This window comes from Camponotus vicinus, unplaced genomic scaffold (assembly GCF_025532165.1).
Source record: "Camponotus vicinus isolate PSW18456_S1 unplaced genomic scaffold, iyCamVici1.0 SCAF_2, whole genome shotgun sequence".
NCBI lineage: Eukaryota > Metazoa > Arthropoda > Insecta > Hymenoptera > Formicidae > Camponotus > Camponotus vicinus.
In genome coordinates this window covers 25,607,289-25,633,204 of record NW_028141956.1, presented here as the reverse complement: position 1 = coordinate 25,633,204, position 25,916 = coordinate 25,607,289, and the positions used below count along the sequence as shown (strand labels likewise).

General features: G+C 36.3%; 1 protein-coding gene across 6 annotated transcripts in view; it reads left to right on the top strand.

Moving 5' to 3' along the window:
* LOC145966959 (puratrophin-1) overlaps positions 1–25,916 on the top strand; it is a 285,937-nt gene that overhangs the window by 252,335 nt on the left and 7,686 nt on the right. The window lies entirely within an intron of this gene.

Sequence of the window (25,916 nt, the reverse complement as noted above, 5' to 3'; positions counted from 1 at the left end):
CCTCTCTGTTTATTGTTGGTGATCGATCGAGATAAAAATTGAAAAAAATCAAAATTTCTCGGCGGTAGACGAAAAGTTATGATAGATCTTGTAGGTGGACTTTTAACCCTCGAAAATCCTCGAAGGACCCCCTTCGATCGTTAGATTCATCGAGACCGGTCCACCCTTTGAAAACAAAAAGACGACGGAGGAAAATTGCTACGTTGTAATTAATATGTGAAACGTTTCATCCGGCGAAGACTCTTATGTGAGTGCGACGATCAAATGGATGACGGTGTTAATGCAAATCTTATTTGCAAAAATTGTATTACGTAAGGTTTACGTTTCCTCCTTTCTCTTCTGATGAATTTCGTCAGTCTTTTCATCTGTCATTTTACTTTGGTCGGCTTGATTCGCGAGTGGTTTCGTTTGTAAGGCACGTTTTAACGAGTATATATCTTATAATAGTGATTTGCATTACGGACGAAGCGCCAACGTTACGACAGGTGACGTCGCGAGGAATCTAATGAGCATTAATTACGGTAATACAATTATACGCGTGACGCAGCACGCGCTGTCTCTTCTGATCGAAGATCGATCGAGCGCGCTGATACTCACCGGCAAATTGCTTTCGCATTAAATTTAGAATTCTTGCTATAAGTATATTAAACTGTCAAATATTGCCTTCCTTCATTAAGTCTCTAACGATCCTCGGATGGATAATGCATGTAGCGAATTATCATTAAGCGAAATATCTACCATGTAAATCTATAGCCAATTGTCTGAGCCAATGAGAAATGTAAATTTTTGATTTTCGATTCTAGGAAGATCTTCAAGGTCTTCATTTTATCGTGGAAAATTTCAATACTGCTGCATACTTATCTGCTAATTGTAAAGAGAACGAGGAGACTTTATTATCTTTAATTTACGTTTGAAAGCACCTGTATTTTTTTCTTGCGTATAACTCGACGTGGTGCGAATTCCAATGAGAATTTGCGCCGAACGTAAAGACGGTTGTTATTTCGAAAGAAGTATCCGCGAACGAGATTCCGAACGTCATATTTCAAGACTCAAAAATGCTGCGAGATTTTCGTTTCAAAAGAAGCTAGCCTGAATAATTGTAATATATGTAATTCTTGCTAATTATATTTCTTTATCAACAATCTTGCATTCTCCAATCAAGATATTAACGGTAAAAGTGAGATGGAAATGGGATAGCATATATTATATATTATATTATGTACCTTGAAAGACAAAAATAAAACAAATAATCGCTAATTAGTTTTGGGAAAGCAACAAATTGTAATTTATATACGGCCTTATTCTCAGGACTTGAATTTTTTAATTCTGCACATTATTCATGCAAAGAGACAACCTGTTACATTATAACAGAGATGATATTGAAAGGTATTGCTTTTCTCTCGATTAATTACACGGAAGATCATTCAAACGTACGACCGAAACGAGACATCTCAGCGAGACGTTAATTAATAGCCCGAGCATACGGCAGCGTCTACTGCTGACGTTCGAGGCTTGAAGCCGAGATCAAGGAAAAGCAAACGGTGTAAGAAAATTTCCCGAAAGCCCGTCATAAATAATATTTATCACGGACGTCGCGGATTTCAACTTCGTTCTTCGAATCTGTGATCTTCGCAGACCTTCCGCGAAACTCCGCGCAAATATATTTCACCTCGGGAAAGGAGGGTAACATGAGAGATACCGAAGAGTCGGCAATTTTTTTGTCCAAAGGAAGGAAGTTGGTGCGTCCAGTTTCGCGATAAAGTATCGTCGCTTCGTTGCTCGACGATGACGCGCGACGCCTAGTTATTTCGGATGTATATCAGCGAGGAGGATAGTGGGGACGACGGCGGCGGCTGCCGTCTGATCTCCATACGTCAGTGCGTCGACGTCGATGGAGCATGCGAGACGTCGTCGCGATCCGAGAAACGACGAGTCGACGATTCGGAGCGTCGCGAGGGCGACGATTGTGCGACGACGCTGGAGGTCAACAAGCGCATCGTGCCGCCGGGCATCCTGAAGAAGATCGGAGCATCCGAGTCTCCGGAGAAGCCGCGGGAATTCCGCAAGAATCAATCCTGGAAGGGTCCCTCCCGGAGGCTTTACGACGTTCATGGGTCCAAGAGAAGAAGCGCGAGTTTCATCCTGATTCGAGAGATTGACAGGTCGACGTGGCAAGTGTCGGACGAGATTGTCAATCGCAAGAATATCCTGGAGGAGGACGGACACACGACGGTGGTGAAGCCGCAGTATCGCGATACTTTGACGCGATCGATCCAGGTGTCCTCCAAGACAGAAGCACGAGGACGCGCTCTGAGGAGGACCGCCTCCGCGCCAGGGACTGGCGAACAGATCTCGGACGATTCCTCGAGGATCGAAGAGCAATCGCGCGAGAATCAAAATGAAAGAAGAGAATCCTTTCCAGGGGAAAGGACCAGGGATACCGAAGACCAGATTCGTTCTGAGAACTTAGAGCGAAGCGTGTCTTCAGCGAGTCGCGACGTCATCGATGGGGTTCAGACGACCAGGTATCGTTCCAGAACTGAATCGCGGTCGAGCAGATCGCAGGAATTCGTAACGAAAACGGAACAATTGATCGCTAGGCGTGTTACGCCGCAGATTGATCTCCCGCGGCGCACAAGAGCCTCGTCCTTTGTGATCGAGCGAAAGAGACAGCGGCCTGGCGCGAAAACGTCCTCGAGGTCCATTGAGGACCTGTCTCAGTGCACAATAACGAGCGGTACAGGTGCGGATGGAATGCGGAACTGCGGTAGCGCCGTGGCGGGCGTTTGCGAGGACGAAGGCTGCGTCCTGCTCGGAGTGCGATCCCTCGAGGACGCGCCTCAAACCGGCCTGGTGCCACGGCAAGATGTCAGGTGCACTAGGAGGGATCGCGAGCGGGCAAGAATCTTGAGACGCAGAAGAATCAACGGCAGATCGGCTTCGGTGCCCAGATTAAAAGTGAGTGAAATTTCCATAAGTGAGACATCCGAATCAGCTGTCAGTAATTTCATTATTGAGCCATTGATTCGCAAGGGCCACATTTTTCGCATTTTTGACATATTGATAAACAAGTATATAAAAAGAATATTTGTTCTTTATTTCTTTACATAGATATATAATAACATGTGCAGGAAAATAATAAATAATATTTCCTAATTATTATTATTATTTTCTATATTTTCTATATACTTGGATTAAAATATCTGTTAATTTTTAATTTTGCTTTTAGCAAAGTTTAATTACATTTAAGTTACTTTTTCAAATATATTTTTAATTATATTGATTAAATTCTTTAGAGTAAGATCCCAAAAATTGCAAGATTCGAAACTTTTATAAAATCTTAGCATCCTCGCGTCATCGATAATTTGATATGTCATTTCTATGTAATAGGTCGTAATTATTTTCGAATTATGATCAGCATGAGTGAGTACTTAGAACTCGTCTTACCGGCTCGTGATTTATAATAATCCGCTGAGTAGCTCGTAGGGGATAATTCGCTTGCCGGTTTTGGGTAAAAAGAAGTAACGACATATCGTACAGGATAAACGTTTGTAATGGAAGGACTCGCCTGATGATGAAATATTGTCGTTGAAGTTTCGCGAGGCTTCCGCGATCCGAGTGTGTTCCACTCGAAACATGAGAATACTTGACTGAGCGTTTGAATAACCCGAGTTGCTTCTCTCAATAAGATACGAGACTGTCTCGGGTGTTTCGAATCTGTCTCGTCTGGCTGAATGGATGCAGGTCGAGACGCATTATTTCCGGCGGATCGCTTCGGAGATACGTTAGATAGGTTCTATTCAGAAGGCACGTTCTCGAGATCACATGCAAATAAACGGCGATATATCGCGCAACTTTGTCACGAAAAGACGCGCGTCGCTCGTTCCCTCCCGCTGTCAATCTCTCGCGGATTGCGATCTGCGCTCGCCTTTAAGATGCACCCACACATGTGGCCGATGTGTGGTATTTAGATGCGAGTCGATCTCGTCTATTGCGCAAAGCTCCTTCGGGTATTTGCGTTGGCGAGCGCCTCGATCCGAGCGAGAATTTACCTGGCCTGGCGCGACTGACTTGATGTGCGAGCGCTTGACATGAACGTGCTGCTAGCAACCGGCTCAGAATGTGCACTTGAATTTCTTGCATGGGAAGGGATGAATATAGCTTGCGCGTGTTGCGAAATGTTGGCGATTGCGCATCCATTAACCTCTTACATATTTTAATCCTCTCGTCCCATTCGATCGTGACTGTAAATGCTTCTGTCCCGTTAATTTAATGCATAATTATCAGACTTCAATAGAGATATTAATTAAATTTTAATGAGAAGCAAATATGCTGTTTTAACGAATTTTTTTTCATAAATTGTTAAAAAAAATTAATTTTTTTTTAAATCAACACATACGCAAATTATATTAAATTTATTCAGCAAGATGTATTTATTGCAATAATTATCATGTTAGACGACTCTATAAATTAATCGTAAAGGGAAATTATCTTTTATGAAAGTTTTTGCATAGAAATCAATATCGAGAATGATGATTATTTCTTGTTATATTTTTTCCACGATGCACTTATCTGCATCAATACATTGCGTTTTGCATTTCAATCGGCGAAGTGTTATTTCAGCTTTTGCGAATATTTCTCGATATCGATGCTTCGGCGAGTGTCATACTTTCTTGAATTTATCTGGCGTGGTTTACGTGCGTCTGTCTTCCATATGTGCAATTATATGCACGTTTTCAATTCCGACCTGACAAAACACGTGTATTTTGCGGGATACGTGTACTTGAATCGAACTCGTAAGTGCGCCTCTAGGTGCGTGGGTGAACCGCGAGCTCATAAATACGCCGGAAATGTTAAAGGGCCGATCATCGAGCAATAAACGAACGGCTTGAAAAGGCTGATCTCAAGTATGTTATCTGCATTGGCATGCGACTTATCGCCGACGAGTACGCTAATGTTGCTAATAAGGTTGCATTGCGAAACGTCGTTTGCGTATAGTCGGTAAGCGAGAGGCATTAAAAGCCTATCCCGATAATACCCGCATTTGTAAAGTAGTAATGCTTTGGAAAGGCGCATTTTCTTGTTACTGTGTGTATACTGTATTAAAATTTTCACGCATCAGATATATTTCGACATAGTAAAGTTGCGATACCGATAACTATTATCTTAGTCGTACTTTTATCTGGAAAATGAAAATATATACATAATTCTTTAAGTGTTCGTTTTTGCTACCAAGAATATTACTGTCTACATCTGCAAACGAGCGAATATGATGATTGCTATATTAATCAATATTTTATTGACTCCTTCACATTTCGAGTTGTATGTCTAGAATATTTCAGAATTTTATCTTCATTAGCATAATAATTTTCGAATACATTTACACAACAGCATGTAACATTAATATTAACAGCGACGATAAATCTTGGTTTCGTTAATTATAAAAAATTATTTAAAAAAAATTAAATAAAATTAATTGAAACAAAATTATGATAATATAGTAACAAACATAGTGTTAATGCATCGATATATATGTTTTGCCGCGTTATTATTTTTTTCTTTTTTTTCTTATTACGCATTGTCTCATACGATCAGCAGAAACAGGTTCTTCAATTTTATAAAATTATGCGTGACGTCATAATGAGATGGTGAGCTGTTTTTCAGAGACTGTATTGTCCCGATCTAAAAATATAAAGTTCATATTTCGCAGAATCGTGTAAGATTACGCAACGTTCGAAATTTCTTGCTTTTTGCGTCATGTTTGCTTGCCATTTACGCGCTGCACGTGCGAAAAAGACACGTTCGCTTATCAAAGTTACGAAATGAAATTCATTCCTTTAGTTACGTATTGACACTCGTATTATCTGTCGTGCGTGCCTTCTGTGGAATGGAGCAAGTATTCTTTCCTGTTTTGTCGTTAGTCTATTTAAAACTACACAATTAATATACCATGCTATCGTATGTATAGCATTTCAAGTTATATTTATTGTTGAAATAAATACGCAGAGAATCAATAAAACAATTTTGACTTGCAATTAGAATTCGCGATAACCGCGAATAAATATGATATCATAAATACGTTCATTTATAGATAGTAAGCCAGATAAATGAGAAAGATAATTTAACATTTGTCTGTGAAAAGGATTTAACTATATTTGTTTAAGGATAAAGAACACATTTGGCAGTGCAATTTCGTAGCTTTTAGTTCGATTGTTTCTCGCTTTTGCTTAATTGAATTAAATTTATTCTATAATGAGATTTTTTTATATTTATTTATTAACTTCAATGGGTGACTCACAGTTTTTGGAAGCCATTTTATTTGTTTTAACGATCGCATGTATTAGCTAAATATAGAATATGCGCTTGTTTTATAAACAGCTTGTTTTCAGACACATTAATAAATGCAAAAAATTTATCAATTTATCGCGTAAGATTCGTATTATATTTGCTATAATCGAGTAATATTTTTAGTGAAATATAAATTATATTTAATTGGAATTGCAGTTGAGAAATGTTATAATTTTATTATATTTTAATATCACAATGTATAATTCAAGCTAATTTTCCAAAATTTTTAATACAAATTTTTGCATTATAAATATATTTTTGTAAAAAAATTATTTAGCAACGTGTATTTTTTATCTAATATTAAGCTCACATATATGGTATTTTTTAAATATACTGAAAAGGCGGCGAGACTGGGGAGAATGAAATTTAATCGGACAAAAATACGATGTTTAGCCAAACAGAATAACCGCTGTATATGTAAAAGCCCCAGGTTACTAAACCAATGAAATGATCATCAACGTGTGCAAGCTTATCGCCGTTTATTCTGGTACACGATACCAATCGGGGATCCTGCGGAACTTTATGCAAATCCGGCCGACGAAATCTCAGGCCACGCATTCGTGGAATGTTAATGGCCCAATGAAGTGGTTTCTCGTGACCGAGGGAAAATAATATGTTGCTTCTAGGACCGGTCTAACATTCCGATCCAGTTTGAAACAATTTTCAGTTTTTGGTTTGGCGCCGTTTAAAACGGTTATGAGAAAAATAGTCTACGGTCATGATAGTGTGAAATGCTTTTACACTATTACCATATTTTATGTAAAATTTCTATGATATCATATTTAATTTTAGAATAAATTCATATTTAATTTTTTACAATAATTTCTTGGATATTATATATTTAATTTTCTATAAGATATACTTGAATTTTTTTAACTAACATTTTTTAACATATATATTTATTTGTTTATGACACAATATATCTCAAATATCACGATGCATTTGTATCGATATGATGTAATTGTTGATGGCGATTACTAAAAAGGCTTCTTCGTTGCACTTTTGTGACTTCCGACCTTAATATGTTTTCTTATCTTGCTCTGTCCTCTTAACTCTCAATATCTCGAAGAAAATTAGAAAGAAATTAGAAATTGTACGTCCCTTTCTCTCTCGCTGTTATATTATATTTTTTTGTGTCTGTTATATTTTATATATATGCACGCATTCAAAATTTTTATAGTCTGCTTTGTACATAATTCCTATTTTAAAATTTCTTTTACAATTAACATGATTCTAGATGTTTTTAAAATATTGCATCATGTTTACAAATTTTTTAAATAATGCAGAATTGTGCTGAATTATATTTTCTCCCATATGGAATCTCTCTGAATTTTAAGAAGACATAAAAATCTCATTTCGAAGCAACAGTCATGCATGTTCACACACAGCAATTATCTGCAACGGGAATAATCTCGCATCCGTTTTTGCATGGATGCATGACGTAAAATAGCGATAAAGCAAATGCACCCGGTTTAATGTCCTCGAGAAAAGTACAGCTACAGTACATTAATGGAAAGTATGCAATCTCAACATAATGCTGCATGAAAATTCGAAATGACGTAACGAAAATGATGGATGCGTGCATGGATGTGTGTATGTGTGTCGGCTATTTCTATTCACAATAGACGAAATTATTTGTTTTTTTTATACATGTCTGCATTTTTCTTTCACGAAAGAGGCGTCTTGCGAGAATGAACGAAGACAATGGATTACGTGAATTAGGTCGGAAGGATGATTGATCAGGAGAAAGCTTACGCAGGTATAGCGACGTACGGTTTCTTTCTTATTCGCCAAGTATTACGAGTTATGTGTGTGTGTGTATGCCTTATTTCCTTGAGATATTGCTCTATAAATTGCTAAGATAAATGAAAAAATTCACCGACATTTTTTGATATGTTTATCGAGCGTTTCGATGTTTTTAAAGAAAATACTAACTTTCCCTTACCAATGCAATAAGTTGAGAATAAACTGTTTTCCATTATTTAACACTTCGACTTTCGATTTCGCAAAAACTCTTCTATTAGATCTATGCTTCTTTACTAAGGAATATATAAGACGTAATTTCACTGTGACCTTCGCGAATAATCTACATTATCATCATTCGAATATATCAACATCACTAAAAATCGCATGATGCAGATATCTTGTTGACTCTATAAGAGCAAATACTGAAAAAAGTACTTAATATCGTTTTCAACATATTTTTCTTGCTTGTTTCTTCATATCGAGAAAAGTCTATATAAACAATATTTATTCTAAGAGAGGTAAATAATAAAAAAATTTTCAAGAACGATATCTTTATACACCACTTTATAATAATTTTTTTTACAGCAAAATATCTTAGACTTACCTATAATTATCTATAATTTTATATAATTTATCCATATGCGCGACTTTCACTCAGCTTCATGGTGCACGCAGTGCAATTTTCATCATTGGGAGGGTTAAAGTTGTATGAATAACGACCGATAGGGAGAGATAGAAGCTGACGATATCGCTCACGCCATGAGATCTTCGAGTAATCAAATCGTTCGCTTTGGCTCACGTATTCGCTTCTCTACGTTTATACGATAGGTCTTAACTTCCGCGAATTCATCCACATATAATTCCAGAACGTGTCTATCGAACGGAATAAGTTCGACGAAGCAAAACAAAACTTGATATGCTGGACCAGCATACCCATAACCGATAACAGGTTTCTTTCTGAACTAATTTGCTGACAGGAAAAAGAAACTCCAGCTGGCAATCACTTCGGCTCAAGATTTCGAAAATTTTGCATTGAATAAAATATATTTGGCTTCTCGGCCAATTAATAATCAAAAATGCAGTATATGTTAAGAGTAAACAAATATTTCAAATGTCATTTTGTGTGTTTGTTCGTTCGGTCGTTTCGATCGCAAATTATTCATCAAATAAATTTTTCGATGCTTGTGCTGATAACGCAAAAAAATTTCCAGTAGTTGTGCAATATTAATGAAAAAAAATTAAAATTACAAATGCAAAATTATCTCGTTCATATTCAATTAGGCAATGAATTTATAAGTAAGAAGGAAATATTGGAGAGGAAAGAAAATTTTTTTATATTATACGATAGAAAGAAAAAGTATAATATTATTTATAAAGTTTAATCTTATCCTAAATTCTCCAAAATAATTATATTTTTTTGCTAAATAAAAAGATCATCAAGATAAATTCGGCTGCAAGAAATATAATATCTTTCAATCCGTTTCGATAAAAAGCAAAAAACGCTCTGTAGATTTTTCTAAAACAACTTATTGACAGAGAAAGGAACTTGATTTATGTATCAAGTCAATATTAATGCGAGGTACATTCATTTAAATATTTTATTCAAGACTTTTAGAATATTATTAGCTTTTTGTTACACTTTTAAACAATTATTAATTAATTTATTATTAATTTGGATAAGATCAAAAATAATTTCCTTCGTTACCAGGAGAATTCTGATCAGTTGTAAAACCTCGCGGAAATAATAAACGTCACGGAATCCTCAATTTCTTTGTAACATTCCATAATATGCGTTTAATATTCTACGCTTGTGGACGGCGTGTCTTTAAATATACACCTGCGTAATACATATAATTATGGTCTAATAACGGGTGAAAACGTCGATCGGTTGCGTCGCGATGCTCGTCCGGTATTATCGATACGTTGCACAATTACCCTCTGCGGCCGAACGTAATTTCGAATTACACAACGAGTCGCACGTGACTCATGTGATTTATGCGAGTTACCCCGCTGCGAGCAAAAATGTGAAACTGCGTTACATCTCGCTGCATCTTACGCGTATACGCGATTGCATTGATCGAATCGCGGGCGTAGCTCAATTTTTATATCAATCAACCTTTTGGATCAAATTGCTTATTGCAGGTGTATTTGCTGTCGCGCGAACGAGTTTTCAATCTTGGCAAACTCCTTTCGAGACCGCACTCTTTCAGGAAACGCACGCGAGAGCTGGTAAATGAGTACATGTCGCGAATGCCTTTGCGTAACGAGGGGAATTGCAACGCTTTTTTAAAGTCAAGCGTATCTGCACGCGCAATTCGTGCTGCTCCACGTTGCACGGAAATTTGCAATATATCGTTCTTAGTCAGACTACATTGGGATTGCATTCGAAACACCTAAAAAATTCACGTTTCAATTAAGAAATTCTCATGAAAATATTTTATGTTGATTTCTCTCTCTTTTTTTCTTCTTTTATGTTAATATTAGCGATTATGGATATTTATTTTATTTGTTGTAGAGTTTTTTTGGAGCAAAAACTTTGTTTTTTCCAAACAAATTTTTTGTTATAAGTAATATAAGTTTAAAATTACTCCCAATTACTCATAATTTTGAAAAATATTTTAATTTTAAGAAAAATATAGTCGTTATTTATAGAAAAAATTTTGAATTCAAAATAAGAGATATCTATGACATAGCAAAAATTGTTAGTCAAGCTACGTTTGGAGTTATATTGGAAACATCTAAAAAATAATCGCATTTTAATTAAGAAACTCTCATGGAAATATTTTATGTTAATTTTTCTTTCTTTCCCTTTTTATGCTGATATTAATTAACGATTACATTGGGATTTCTATTTGTTGTAGAATTTTTGGAGTAAAAAGAATGCCCTTTTCCAAAATTTTTTATAAAAAGTAATTCATTTTTCTAAGATTGTTTACACAATTTGTATGATTTGTATTTTAATTTCAAGAAAAATTTCATCATTATTTATAAGAGACATATTTATGATATAGTAACAATCCCTTTTTGCATCGTACCAACTCACGATGCAGATAAATGCGTCGAGTAAACGGGGATAACAAGTGATCATTTTTCACTGCTCCTATGGGGATTCCTTTCGACTTAGCGGCGTACTATATTTGAGGGCTTGCGTACAAGAACCGCTATTCGAGACTAAGGTTGCGGAATTCTCCTCCCTTGTGTCGCTCGCTTTGCACGCGTGCCAAAAATTCCTGTCAGAGCAATTTCGAGGGTAAAAGCGGATTCGGCAACGGATGTCGGGGAGGCGCGGAGTCATCGCTTTACGCCCATATATTTTTAGCGTTGCGGCTGGTCAACATTCTCCTCTGCGCCGCATCCTCCCCACGTTGCCCCGGCTATTATTCTCCTTCGCTTTCCTCACGGTTCACGTCCTCCCTTTAGCGCACCAACGGGTGCAGCTGTCGCGCGAAATTGCACCCGTTCGCGCACATTTTAATTGCGTACGTCACCGTGCTATTTCAAGGTAAACTCGCTCTCGCGCTCCTGCCACTGCGATAGCGCCGTATGATTAAACGCGAGCTCGCGAAACAGCGCCAACATAACGCAACGTAACGTCAGACATAACGTCATCTTTCCGTGGATTCATCGTGGATCTTTGTGTCGGAATGAAAGCTGAAAGGAAATATTTTTTCGCTGCCAATATGCAGTCTCATAACTCATTTCCCTCGACTTTTGCCATCGAAATTTAAAATCCACTTATAATTTTTTGCTTACAACTTGTTGCATACTTTGATCATTCATAAGAATAGCATGTTATAAAATTATAAGATATATTTCGTCCTGCATTGTCGTTAAAGATTGTCAGAAATTGTTGAGGAAAATAACGATTTTATTTATTATTGTAATTTATTATTTACGTTGGCACTTTTATTATACCAATAGCTTATACCTCGCGTAATAGATGGTCATTCGTTGCATAAATATATACAAAAGGGAACAAGTACTGCTCGAGTCTTATTAAAATTCATGTCGATTTGTCCGGTGCAATTGCATAAATCGGTATCGTTAAGTATACATATACGCCGGTTATCCTTCGAAACAGTCTCCTCGCCAATTCGACCTTTCGCTTTCGTTTTCGCAGATGGAACAGCCGAAGGAAATCCCCGTCGATTTTGCGTCTAATTAATGAGACAGTTCCGCGCTTCTATTACGCATCTGTCCGCCTGTCACGATAAATATAGCGTGTACATACATATGTGCATGCATGCTGCGACGCATCTCGCTGAAATGACGAGCCCTCGAGAAAGACGTTTATGAGTAATTCTACGTTCAACCTACGTACCTAATTATTCGTAGATGCCTAGTTACGAGAGTAAAAGTATTTTGCTCGACAGGGACATTCCGCTTCGTTCTCGTGGTGATTCTTTAAGGGACAATCTTGATTTGGGCGTGCAATGCATATTTTGAAATGTTTTTTTGGCAAAGAATATAAAATTGTGTACCCATTATTAAGTGTCATGTATGCAATAACAAAAATGTGAAAATTTCATGTGACACTATTATTTTATCTATATAATATATAATAAATGAAAAGAAATGCCTTCTTGTGACATTTACATTTATAAAATTCAGATACTTCATTATCAATTCAATCGTAAAAGTGCGCTCAGAAGTGTCTACGAAATGTCAAGGCGAAAAAAAGCATCCTACGTGATCCTGTTCCCGATTGCATGCCGTCTCTGTAGGCAGTGCTATTATCTGTCAATTATAATTAATGCGCATATCGATGATAATTAATGCATGCCCGAATCGAGCTATATCATGTCAAACAGGATGTCTAATGCCGATATTATAATATGTAATGTATAGGATAATGATTGAGAGATTCCTATTATTAAGAGAGAAAGAGAGAGAGAAGGGTGAAGGTGGGCCATTTTATTCAAGAGTAGATAGCTTTGTCATAAAGACTTTGATTAAAAAAAGTGTAGATTGACACGTAATAATTCCATTCGATCATTTCCTGTGATATCCATGAAAAAATAGAAGAAATATTTAAATGTATTTTTACTTGAACATCGATAACGTAACTGTTTTAATACTTTTTATCTATCTTAATATTTGCGTAGAATTTCATTTACTTTAAAAATATATACATATATCATTTCAATATAAAATATGTATATTTGTGATAACTGCTTATATGTAAGACAATAATTTGATGTGCGAGAAGTCGGTACATATGATGGAAATTGCCACATAAAATAATGCACACATACATTTCATCATAATTCCTATAAACGCGACATGACTTATACAGAAAAATGTGAGAGGAAAAATTCTTGAATATTCTGTTAAGATGAAAGCTTGAAATGAAGCGGCGTAATTCATCAACGGTCACTTACATTGACATTTTTCCGTCTACGACGATTTTAACCGTTTCTCCCGACTCATCCCGGTATTTAGCACAGTAAAAATGTGTATTCTCTCTCTCTCGTACCTTTATATACACATTACCATCGTGCTACGTGGACGGTACGAATAACTCTCGACCGGTCCATCAATCACGCGTTTCCTTACGTGCACGAGCCTTCTCTCGTTGCACTATGCATTCTGCATTGCGGCTGCGTACCGTAATAAATGTATCCGCTGTAAGTACATGGCGCGTATTAGCGCGTAAGTCTGTGCTTATTTGCGTGACAAAGCGTGATATTCAGACGCCGGCGTGTTCGCAATATACTTTGCCGTTAGTTATTATTCGTGTCGCATGAAGTCGAGTCGGGCACGGCGACGGAGCCGGAGCTGAGGCCCCAATATCGGTATGGTATGCCGCGAACGTGCGCGAAGGCCTCTTGGAGGCCACGTGACTCGTTTTCAAATATACCGTTAAAATCTTGTTACTATCGATGGCAAAAAAAAATATATATATGTCGCAATAGGCAGGAAATAATAATGCTACCGGTGATGAGATCTTTTCCCTTTCGAAATCAGCATCTATGCGTTCATCATGATATGCACTATTTGACGTGTCACGGATAATTTGATGCTTCGTTGGAAGTTTATTGACCGATTTTCAAGTGATCTAGAGAACAGAGAAAAATCCTTGCAATTTTTTTTTAAAGAAGTAAATGATTAATAAATGATTTAGTAGGAAGAAAGCGATTTGTTGATTTATTCGAAAAGATTCGAGTGAAGATGTGACTGCAGGCTAAATTGCATTAAGGTTAAAGCACTCATGCTCCAGAGAAAGCATAATTGGATATAAGAGTAACTGCTTCCTGATGACCGGGAGAGTTAATAGATTGAGCTGGAGCGAGTGGAAGTGAAACGGCTTTTAATGCATAATCCCGAATCATCCTCTGGCCCTTGCTTTTACCGCGGTTGCGGTTGCCGTCAATTCAACGCCGTCGTCTGACGGATGCAAAGTAATCGGTGTACTTGAACCCTATCCACTCTCAGCGGATGCTTTTAAGAGATTCCAGTGTGGAGCGGTAACTACTCTATAGCCCTGGGACACTCGCGGAATATCATCTATCCGAGGCTGAGAATTCCGCGTCGTCTAGTATAGGTGCGGTCAATCTGGGGGGCCTTTTTTGCTCGTTGCTCGTTAAACCGAACTCAATCAGAGACGGATTACAGGCTGCTTCGCGCTAGACAATTAAGTCAGGGCGAGCGGATTGTATCCCACGCTCGCTCTATGCTTGTTTTTTTTTATCCTCCTACGCGAATCGCCAGCGGATAAATCGCACAATAATGCAATCTGCAGGCTGCCGCCCGAGAGAGTCACCGCGTTCGTGATCAATTACATCAGAGACGCTTATGTAAACGTCGATACTCTCGTCTCACCTTCAGCAACGTGCAAGCATTCTTTGGTATCACGTTTGAATCCACGAGACCGATTATATTCGATCCGCATCAACAACTTCAGATATTTGCGTCGATACTTGCAGTAATTGCAATCTTCTCGCGCTTCTAGATATATAATTATTCAAATAAAATGCAAGGTGTAACTAATATTTCTCAATATGACAAAATCTTATCCACCCCGAGAATTGTTTCTCTTTGAAACGAAAATTTATACTATATACTAATAGTACAAAATATGTATGTTGCATACAAATCATCATGTCAAAAATCACTATAAAATATTATAATAAGTGTATTTATTACAGATTATAGTAATAGAAGACGATCCTTTATTAAAAGTAATTTTATTGAAATTTTTTAACACTATCCGTAATAACTGCATGCTGTGTAATTGGAAAGCAGAGCATCGTGACATTATCTGTCAACCGTGACGCAGCGATTTGACTGACAGCATCGATGAGCAGAATTATCCATTTGACCATGTCCGAATATTTCGCGATACTCGCTAGAAATTCAATTAATCGTAGTCTCTGGAGAGGCAAATACAATCGTGACGCCCGGAGTGATTCAATCTGTCGACGGAACGTTCGCGCGTGAAAATTTATTGCAAGTGATATGACTTTTATCATCGAATCTAATGTATGCAATGCTTCGCGATATTATTGTCTCGTAATAATGCATATGTATTTGATTGCAATATATTATCTTATTCACCACAACTGAAGAGGAAATCTTTAGTTTGCACAAGCTCTTAAATGCGCGTGGATTAAGATATCGTTGTTTATTTTTTAAAGAAATGGTTAAATCTTAGCTTACTATCGCGAATAAACAAACATGATATATCGTGATATTTCTCGAGAAGCGTGAGAATTTCAATATTAAATATTTCAACAATCGAACCTCAAACTAAAATTATGTTTATTAATTAAATTTATGTATTTATAATTAAATTAATTATAAAGTACATTTTTGTAATAATAATTTTATAATAATACCCTCTCTTTTTTTCTTTCTCCTCCTGAGATTTCTGTATTCTTAGAAAAAATGAGACAAGAGATCTTTATATATTTTAATAGCGATTATTATATAAAGTGTCAAAATAATTATTAGTAATCATTTACTGCGAAACGTGCACGATAATCGATTATTAATCATTGTCGCAATTGAATTGCGTAAGAAAGAATAATATTATGGATTTCATTATCACTAAGAGAGTGTTAAGGAATCTTGGCTGGGGAATTTATGGCCTCCGTACACGCATCGCTGATGATGTGCGTAACATCGTCGAGTTATTAGAGCGCGCGTAGACCTCACAGTTCGAAACCTTTTAAGCCGAGAAAAATAAACGTTTTATGATCTAAGAATAACCGAGCGATGCATAGGATGTGCAAGTCACGTGCAACCAAGACTGATGCGTAGAATTGTCTCCTAGTAGCTTGTAGAGAAAGATCTTAGTAGAAGAGAGAAAACTGTGTGTGCGATAGGACATTGTTATAAACGAGTAGCAGAAGTTGCGAATGACAGTTAATATGATTTTGTCCATCTACAAGACATTTTACCAATTCTAATGACTAATGATTAATTTATGAGATAATGCTATATCAAGAGGTCCACAATAATTATTAATGTTATCTCGCATTCCATCATTGCATTAATTCGGTTATAGCGTCTTTTTGAGACACAAATGTGATATTTTTATTGGAATGGACAATTTTAATATAGTGGTTCACTAATAGTAGCAAAATTAATCAAGAACAAGAAAATGTGAAAAGATTATTACAAGACAAAAGAGATATTTTTTTTCACTTTAATTTAAGACTGAAATTTTAAAAATATATATTGAAAAAAAATAAAAGAAACGATACGATATCGAATGATTATATCTTTTTCGAATATTAATTATACCACATATTCTTTTCAATAATTCTGAGGCGATAAAAGTGTGAGTGAATGTAAAAATGAAGACAAGGTGTACGATACGCAATAATACCATATAGGTCAATTTATACATCTCATTTTATAGAAAGCAAGGTATTATGTAGCACGTTTAGACTACTACTTATTTTCCATTGGATAATCATTTTGAACCGTTACCAGGTGTGGTCACGATTAATGGTCATACATGTCGATGAAACTCGAGCATGCCATAGAGTGATTTCCGTATTATATTTTGCCATCAACGCAGCGGTCGCTGCGCCGACATATGTTCGATGCTTTTACTCTTTAACTACTGGAGTGGGCAACATTGAATTAAACATGGAAAGGGCGAGGGTGCTTGTAGAGCAAACTACAAAGCGATAATTGTATACTTCATCCTCACACATATATTTTTTTATAATTACTCGAGTTATATTCGATTGAATAGTTATTCGACTGCATTCTCTCTTGATATATTCGATAATTTTTTATATAAAGCAATATAAACTCTTATAAATTATAATTTATTATTACATTTTCATCAAATGTAATTAATCATCATATTAATATAAAATAATTAATTGATTAAAAATAAAATAAAATTAATAATATAATATAATGTACTAATAAATTAATTTTTATCATGATAAAACTATATTGATATGATAAAGAAGAAGAAAGTATTCCAAAGAACTTCACTATAATATACAGTTAATTCTACAAGAGTGTTTACAAGCACATTATACAAGATTTACGGCTGTAATAATCTAAGAGGTGGTGGTTTATACGAAAATTATTTACGACCATTTATTCTGATCGCCTCTTAGTGCTGTTATGTATGTGCATGATCTATCGATTGCAGCAGCTCTCGCTTTTCATTCCGTGCAAGGATCATCTGGCAGCTGTAAACTTTCGCATTAAACACGGAACATGCTGTCAAAATTTTCGATAGACCAACGTTACTCCCAAAGCAAATTAGAATGACAGATGCGAGAGTCTTTTATGCCGCATTGTATCAATGCGATATTGTGGCCATGTTTGTTTCATTGTGAATGCCAAATATTTTCTGGACTGTTAGAATAGCGTTTGTGCAGTTATGATAGGTTTCGAGTGTACAAAATTGATACGACATTCAGTTCAAAGCGAGACAAACAAACATATATTTCAAGTGTCAATAAAATGAAATGTATGAATTTTATTCTAAAAAGATATTGAAAGATACTCTTTAAAAAAAAAAAAATTTTTTTATATTATTACAAAAAAATATTTGATTATTACAAATAGAACTATATCTAATATAAATGAAAAAAATGCGAATATGAAGTATTTATTATGTTTTTTTATGAATCCATAAGATTTTAAATGCATATATTAGGTGCGCAACTAAGTTCTCGCTGTTTTTTTTATGAAAATGCAACTTTATTGTGAAAAAATGGTTACAAATGAATCATTCAAAGTATTGCCCATCGCTAGCTACAACTTTTTCCCATCTTTCTGGCAGAGCTCGAATACCGTTACGGTAAAAGTGTTCATCTTTTGAGGCTATCCACGAATCAAGCCATTTTTTGATGTCTTCATATGAGCGGAACTGCTGATCAGCCAGACCATGTGCCATCGAACGGAACAAGTAATAATCGGACGGCGCAATATCTGGGGAATATGGCGGGTGGGGTAGGACTTCCCATTTGAGCGTTTCCAGGTAGGTTTTAACGGGTTTGGCAACGTGAGGCCGAGCGTTGTCATGCTGTAGAATCACTTTTTCGTGCCTCTGCTCGTATTGTGGCCGTTTTTCGCGCAGTGCTCGGCTCAATCGCATCAATTGAAGTCGATACCGTTCCCCAGTGATGGTTTCGTTCGGTTTCAACAGCTCATAATAAATAACACCGATCTGGTCCCACCAAATACACAGCATCGAAATCACCGTCTTTGAAGCGACGGAATCAATCACGGCACGTTGTTTCACTTAGAGCAGCATCTCCGTAAACTTTGTGGAGCTCTCGATGCGCTTCAGCCGCCGTTTTCTTCGAATGAAAGAAGAAAATCAACACTTCCCGCAAATGACGATTATTTAGCACAAAATCAGACATTTTCACACAACCAAAAGTATATGACGCCAAAACAAAATCACTACTGTGTCAAAACGGTTTGTTTACCATATGTCTAAGCTTGGTTCATGACGTTTTGGATATGTCGAAATCGACCAACACTTATTGGTGGCGCAATCTATTGACAAACAGCGGGAACTTAGTTGCGCACCTAATAGATTCCAAGTACATTACATATATATTTGTTTTCTTTTTAATTTGATCTGCATTGTTCTCAATATAAATTTCATAAATTTTAACATATTAAAAATTTGCCCAGTAGGCAAGTGTCGTAGAAAGAGATTAAATCTTGATATTTGAAATTTTTCTTTCAGTTCCGATTTCTTTTATATTTTTCGATATATTATGAACGAAATCTAATAAAAGTTAAGTCGAATATATTTAACTGAGATACTTGCAATACATCTTCGTTTGCCACTTTGTTCCTGTCGTTTTGATGGTACTTTTAATAGCGTGATGACACGCAAAATCAACCGCGAAAGTCAAACATTCGAATGCAATCTTGTGGTTCCTCCGGTCCAAAGTGCATGTAAGAAGCCCGTAAAGGTGCACGACTGAAAAACGACACCCCGTGTGTGTTGTGCATAAATAATGCGTGGCCCACAGGTCGAGAATCGAGTGTGTAACCACTGAGGGTGCGTCCTCCTCATCTTCTTCCTGAGTGTCCCGTCCGGTCATAAATCACTCTTTATATACGTTTCAGCGCGAGATCGTGCTCTCGTAAAATCATTCTTTCGTTCACGTGGTTATCCTCGACAAAAAAATGTGACCACGAGTGCGGTTGCAGTGCTAGACTTCTCACGATTCTCGTTGGTATCTTCGGCTTTCAGCTCGCAGCAGAATTTTATAACAGATAAATGGGACTATTTATAAAATTTAACGATTGTGGTTTGCATTAGAACCTTTTATTATCATGCAAACATTATAATTTTAGCATCAAAATTTTTTTTGTTATTTCTCTCTCTCTTCCCCTCCCATATAATATATATATACATATATATAATGATAAGAAAATCTCTTGATGAGGCTTGATAAAAATTAAATATTCATATTATATAAAAATATTTAATTTTTGTTAATTTTGTAAGATCAAAAAAAAAGATTTTCTTATTTTTATGACACAGTATCAGGTTGTTTATCATGATTTATATGAATGACAGCATTCGGTGCGATAATGTTTCACGAAATTTATTTCCAGATCGCGTTACTTGATATACGCGTGGAATGTATAGAATATATAGAGATATATCTCGATAAAAAATCATTTTGAATGTCGCAAAGGTACTGAATCTCAGACTTCTCATAAACGATTTATACGCATTCCTATCTGCATCTGTATCGGCAATAAGAATCATGGCCAATCAATAAAATGAACAATAAAAATCGCCGATGGAAATCGCGAAGCGCTTAAAATAAAGTATAGATCGGATCGATCGATCATGCTTCGAACGATCGACCTCGATTCGATTCGGATCGATCTTTTCTCACTCTTTACAATTCTTGCATATCTTCCTGCCGGTGAAAATGATCTTCAGGAATTTCTATTCTAGTGAAGTAGCGATATCTAAGAATGGAATATATAAATAATGCTGTAAATGTTCAGGAGTAATCACGAATTGATTGTATCTTTGTATCAATGGAGAAAGATATAAATTTATGCGAACATAAATTAACTCAAAATTAACTTTTTAATAAGATTAAAAAAATTGTGAATGTAAATCGCACTAGATTCTTTTAAGATGCTTTTAAAGAGCTTTTCCGCAGGCAAGTTTTCAATCACTAAACGATGTTTAACTACGAGTATTACAGTAATTTACCAGCGAATCATTTTGCAAAAGCATAGAGAATCAACCTCACCGCTCGCGGTTGAAGTTGCAACTTAGCGGCCACTCGCCTCCAGTAATTCTGAGGAGGAGTCGCCGGGAATAAAACATGAGAGCTTATTTACATGGTCCTTCAGCCTAATGGTTGCGTCTTATGACGCATGTCTGGAGTTTCTTACCGAGGCTCGAAAAGATCACGTAATTTCTCGAACCTGCATATTTTCCGTAATGAAATTACGACTTGCTTTAAAGTTGGACAGTGTTTGATCGTAAAAGACCTGCCGGGTACAGAAAGTAAAGTCTCGCGACGATTAAGGCAAGCGCTCTATGTTGATGGAAGAAGATGAGCATCCAAGGAGAGAGTTCACGTAGCGACGAACGCATACGACTGGTCGAGAGATACGACCTTTGGTGCCGTGGAATGCGATATCTCAAGACACTTGGACTATTGGCTGTGGCGATTATCGATTTCACGTGCGACGGGTACCAGTTTTCCTCGCGAATACCTGCATTTCTGCAGCTAATCGCGCGGCGCGCGCTCAAAAAGACAGGAAGAGAAGAAGTGAAAGTGGTCGATCAGGAAGGGCAGGAGGGAAAGTAATAAAAGTACTCTTGAACTTTGCAATAATACGTATGGTATCGAAACAATCTGATCGATGTTTGATACGCATTTATGATAAAATCTTGATATGCATTTTTTTTTTTGAATAATTAAACAGAGGATGCATTCAACAGATTTTATCTGTGATAGTATATATATAATCATATATAAATAATATTGATAACTACATGTATTTTTTATTAATATAAATAATTTTCATTTATTTTATTGAAAATGAAATGTTAAATATCATGAGAAATAAAAAGTGTATAGTATATATTTAAAAAAATAGCAAAAAATATTTTATATGTTACATATGCATCTAATACGTATTTAAAGAGAGAATTTACATAGACATTAATGTAAATTATTATAAAATAATGTGACCATATGCAATAAAGTACTTTCTCTGTCTTTAAATGTCAGGCTTAAGAGTACGCTGTCAGATTTTATTGCTTAATAAATTATACGATCGTCATATACAAGCGTAAACGAAGTGATAGTCTGCTGTTACGTATAAAACACTCTATATATCTTGGCTGATGTTTTTGTTTTCTTATTTAAAATAATGCCTTATTTATCTCGATGTTTTCTGCCTTTCTTCTCAATTCATGCAAATTAATGCATCGCGTATGCTCATTTATGTTCGAGCCTGAGTGTTCCGTTTTTGAATTAATGGAAAAATATGTGAACGCTGGTATTTGCATTAGTTACGCTATATTTCCTGTTACAATTTTCTCATACAACAAGAGAAATTTTTAATGTCGTGTGGCAGCCATTTAAATTTGACATTTATCTAGATGAAACATTTATAGTAATACGAGCAATAATACTTGTATTCCGCTTACAATGCAAATCTTGCTATTTTTATAAGTAAAAAAGTTAAAGTCTTCGTTACAGTTCATTAACATATAAAGTTTCGCGTATTCGTTTAGTTAAGTAATGTAATTGCTGTGGAAATAATTACAATAAGAAATTAACATAATTAACATGTTTTGTAGACATAATTAAGTCTTTTATGCTGAGCATCGCTATGTCTTGTAATTTCATAAATATTCAATAGTCTCTTAACTTCATCTTCTCTCTCGAGACTTGTTTATTTAACTTATCTGCCCCGATCATAAATCGAGTCAAATGGGACAAAGCGAAGCTTCGTGGACTCGCGAATAAGATGATGCATCTCTGACTGCATGTGCGCCGCAATGGCCCGCGTAACTCTACCTTTTCTGTAGTATGCAATAGAGGATTGCAGTAGGAGAAAGTATCGTGACAGGTAATTTGTTGCCGCTGAAACTGGCGTTGGATTCGTCGCCTTGAATACAAAGAACGAAATCTTCTCAGTTATCTGTGTCGAGAACGAGAGGTTGCACATCATCGTCATCCGAAATTTGTATCCGGAATTGAGTCACGCGGGAAATGAAGTCACGTTAACATAACTTTCGAGACTCGAATAGCAAATGCTATTCGAGTTCTAAGCGTCCTAGGCAAGATTCTCGCGTGATTTATCGCAATGAAAGTTCCAGCTATAAATAGTCAATACCGCAAGCGTAGATACGTTACACCTGCAATTTATAAAATCGCAATTATATACCTCAAGAATTTTTGTTTTTGTTCGGCCAAATAAGCTTTCCAGCACATTTCAGCGGGAAAGTGATTTCTTTCAATAATGACAATTTGACTCATTTCATGTACAGCATGGGATTTATCAGCAGAAGAAAATCTATACAACGAAAGTATCTCTGTTTTATAATAAATTCCGTTTTCTACTTCACTGAACTATCCACTTTTTTATATGATTATTGTTGTGAAGCTGTTTTTTGAATGTTTGATTGCAACCAACAGGATCTGTTGATCATTCTATTTTTACATCATTTCTATTTGTCATATATTTGCATTCTGCGGGTGCGCAAAGAAAGTCATTGTTGATAATATATTGTATTCTATTAAATCCTCATCTGCAACTTTCTTATGTGACATTCCACATTGGTCGACAACGTGTTGCTGATGCGAAACCTATGTACAGTTTAGCCATATCAATAGGAAAGTTCTCTCGGCGATTGTTCGCGAGAAGAGAGCCGGTTGAACTGGGAAAACCGTTTAATAGTCAGCTCACATCCGCGTCTTCGAACGATGTCACCTTATCAATCGTTAAACAGTTAGAAAAATATCGCAAATACCGGTCGAAAGAACCAGTATAAGTCGGAATCAAGAAGTATGCTTAACATAAGAGCCTGCCTATGCCTAGCGACAATGTATGATTACTTTAACGGTTAATTAACGTTGCTTAATGGAGCACGTAAGGTCTGATAGAGAAGAAGATTGAGAATCGCTTTGAAACTTGATCGTACATAACAACAATCGGATAATATTGCATCTATGTCTTACGTCAGTTTTATTTCTCGCTGTATAAGATTAATGGGAACTATAATATCGAGTATAAGACAAGAAAAGGATAGGTCGATTTAAATCGACACAGTTAACTCATTCACGATGTGTTGGCGTTGCATGATGCTCGAAAGGAATTGCTTTAGTTCATGCATTTATATATTTTATAGTTTAAATTATACTATTCAAACAAGTGTTTTAAGCATTTGGAAAATTTTGCGAATTTTAAGTCGAATAAATAATCTAATGATAAGCAATTTATACATATAAAATTTATTTAAATTTAATAATTGAAATTATATTGTGACTTATGTATATGTGTGATCTTATACATGTATATAAATAATCATATTGTTGATCAAGCGCTTGTCACTGCTTACAAACGAGCAGTTTGCAGTAGAAACAAATAACTCGTGATGTGCTTGAATCACAAAATGGAATTCAACTTGTTAGCATACCATCGCTGCATAAAGTATGACACATATGACCAATTATATCAGGTCTTATAAGACTACCGTGATAAAACGAGGTGTGAATCATTGTACTAGTCCAGCTCTACCAGTCCATAGAACTCATCTATAATTAATTATACCGCAGAATGTTGTAATAATACCTCGTGACTTAGACTTTTACCGCATCACGCATTTTTCGTTTTTTTCCAGCTTGTCTTTTGCAAATCCGTGCATTTGCCTATATCCGTGTTATAATAAAATTCACAAACGATACCGAGGAATCGTGCACGCCGCATGTAATTATTTCCAGTCGTCGATCGCGAATCACGCGCGCTCGAGCTTACGAAAGATCGCGCATATCCTAGTCGCAGGGTATGTTAATTAGGTGCTTTCATGACGCTCGCATTCGAAGAGATATGTCACAGGGGAATCTTTCCGACACTGAAAAGTAACCTCTGCCTACAACGAGACTTTCCATCCTCGATAGATACGATATACTGTTCGTGTGCTGCTGCCATAATTAGAAAGTATAATCGGCACCGCGTGTTCAATGTTGTAGAGGTCTTTGCGCTTGCGAAGTTTCTATATTAATTGACAATTTATCGTGATAATCAACGATAGTGTCAATTAATGAACACGCGTGCACACACACACGAACACATACATATATACGGTGATTTGCAGGCAATCTACGTATCCGCGAGGTTGGTCACGTTTTAGCTAATCTAGTTTCACGCTCCAGCAATTATGCTCCGAGAGGCATCTTTTCACATTCCATCGTAATAACAAACCACAAGCGTGCTATACTAAGGAATTTTCGTACTCACAATTTCATATTATATAATAATTGTAGACCTAACACATATTTTTAACTGTATAAATTATGTATACTCGATAAATTATGCATATATTGATATTAACTTTTTATATCAATTAAATGCAATTATCTCACTCGTTCTTGACAACACGTATAACTTGTTTCAATATGTGTTCAATATACAATTATCTGAGAAAATTGTTATACAATTTATACGATTATGTCAATCTTGAAATTTTATAGCGTGTTTTACCTTGCTTGATGGTCTTTTAAATACATAAATATAGTAAAATAAGTGTACTTTCACGATGATCTTGGATTCGCATCGGTCTAGATATGCGTGTCACAATGAGGGCGCGATAATAAATTAACAAGTCACTGGCAGACTTTCATAATAATGCGGGTTGGTTTTCTCTCGTGTAGATAAACAATTAACAGGACCGCGAGATACGCGAACTGTCTGGGAAGCGGAAATAATGAACACACCTGAATCTTTAAAGGACCTTGCTGCGAGATAATCTAGAAATACATGAAATTTAATAATCGCCCCTATGCACGCGCATCCACGAGGGCGTAAGAGAATCGCACGCCTATGAGGAGAGGATTATACCCTGTCGAAACGATCCCTCTGATTAAACGATTCAAGAAGAGAAATGGAGAGAGAGAGAGAGAAAGATGGCATTTCACGACCCTGGAGGCAATAATTTATGCGCTCTGCAAACCACTTATAATCAGAAAGATGGACCGGGTGCAAATTGATCTGTTTCGATAGAAAGATCGCGATATTCTGATTGAAAAGTGCAAATCATACGCGAAGATTAAAAAATAATGTCGACACGCGTGAATAATTTAGAATTTTAATCGATAATCATTTTGCAT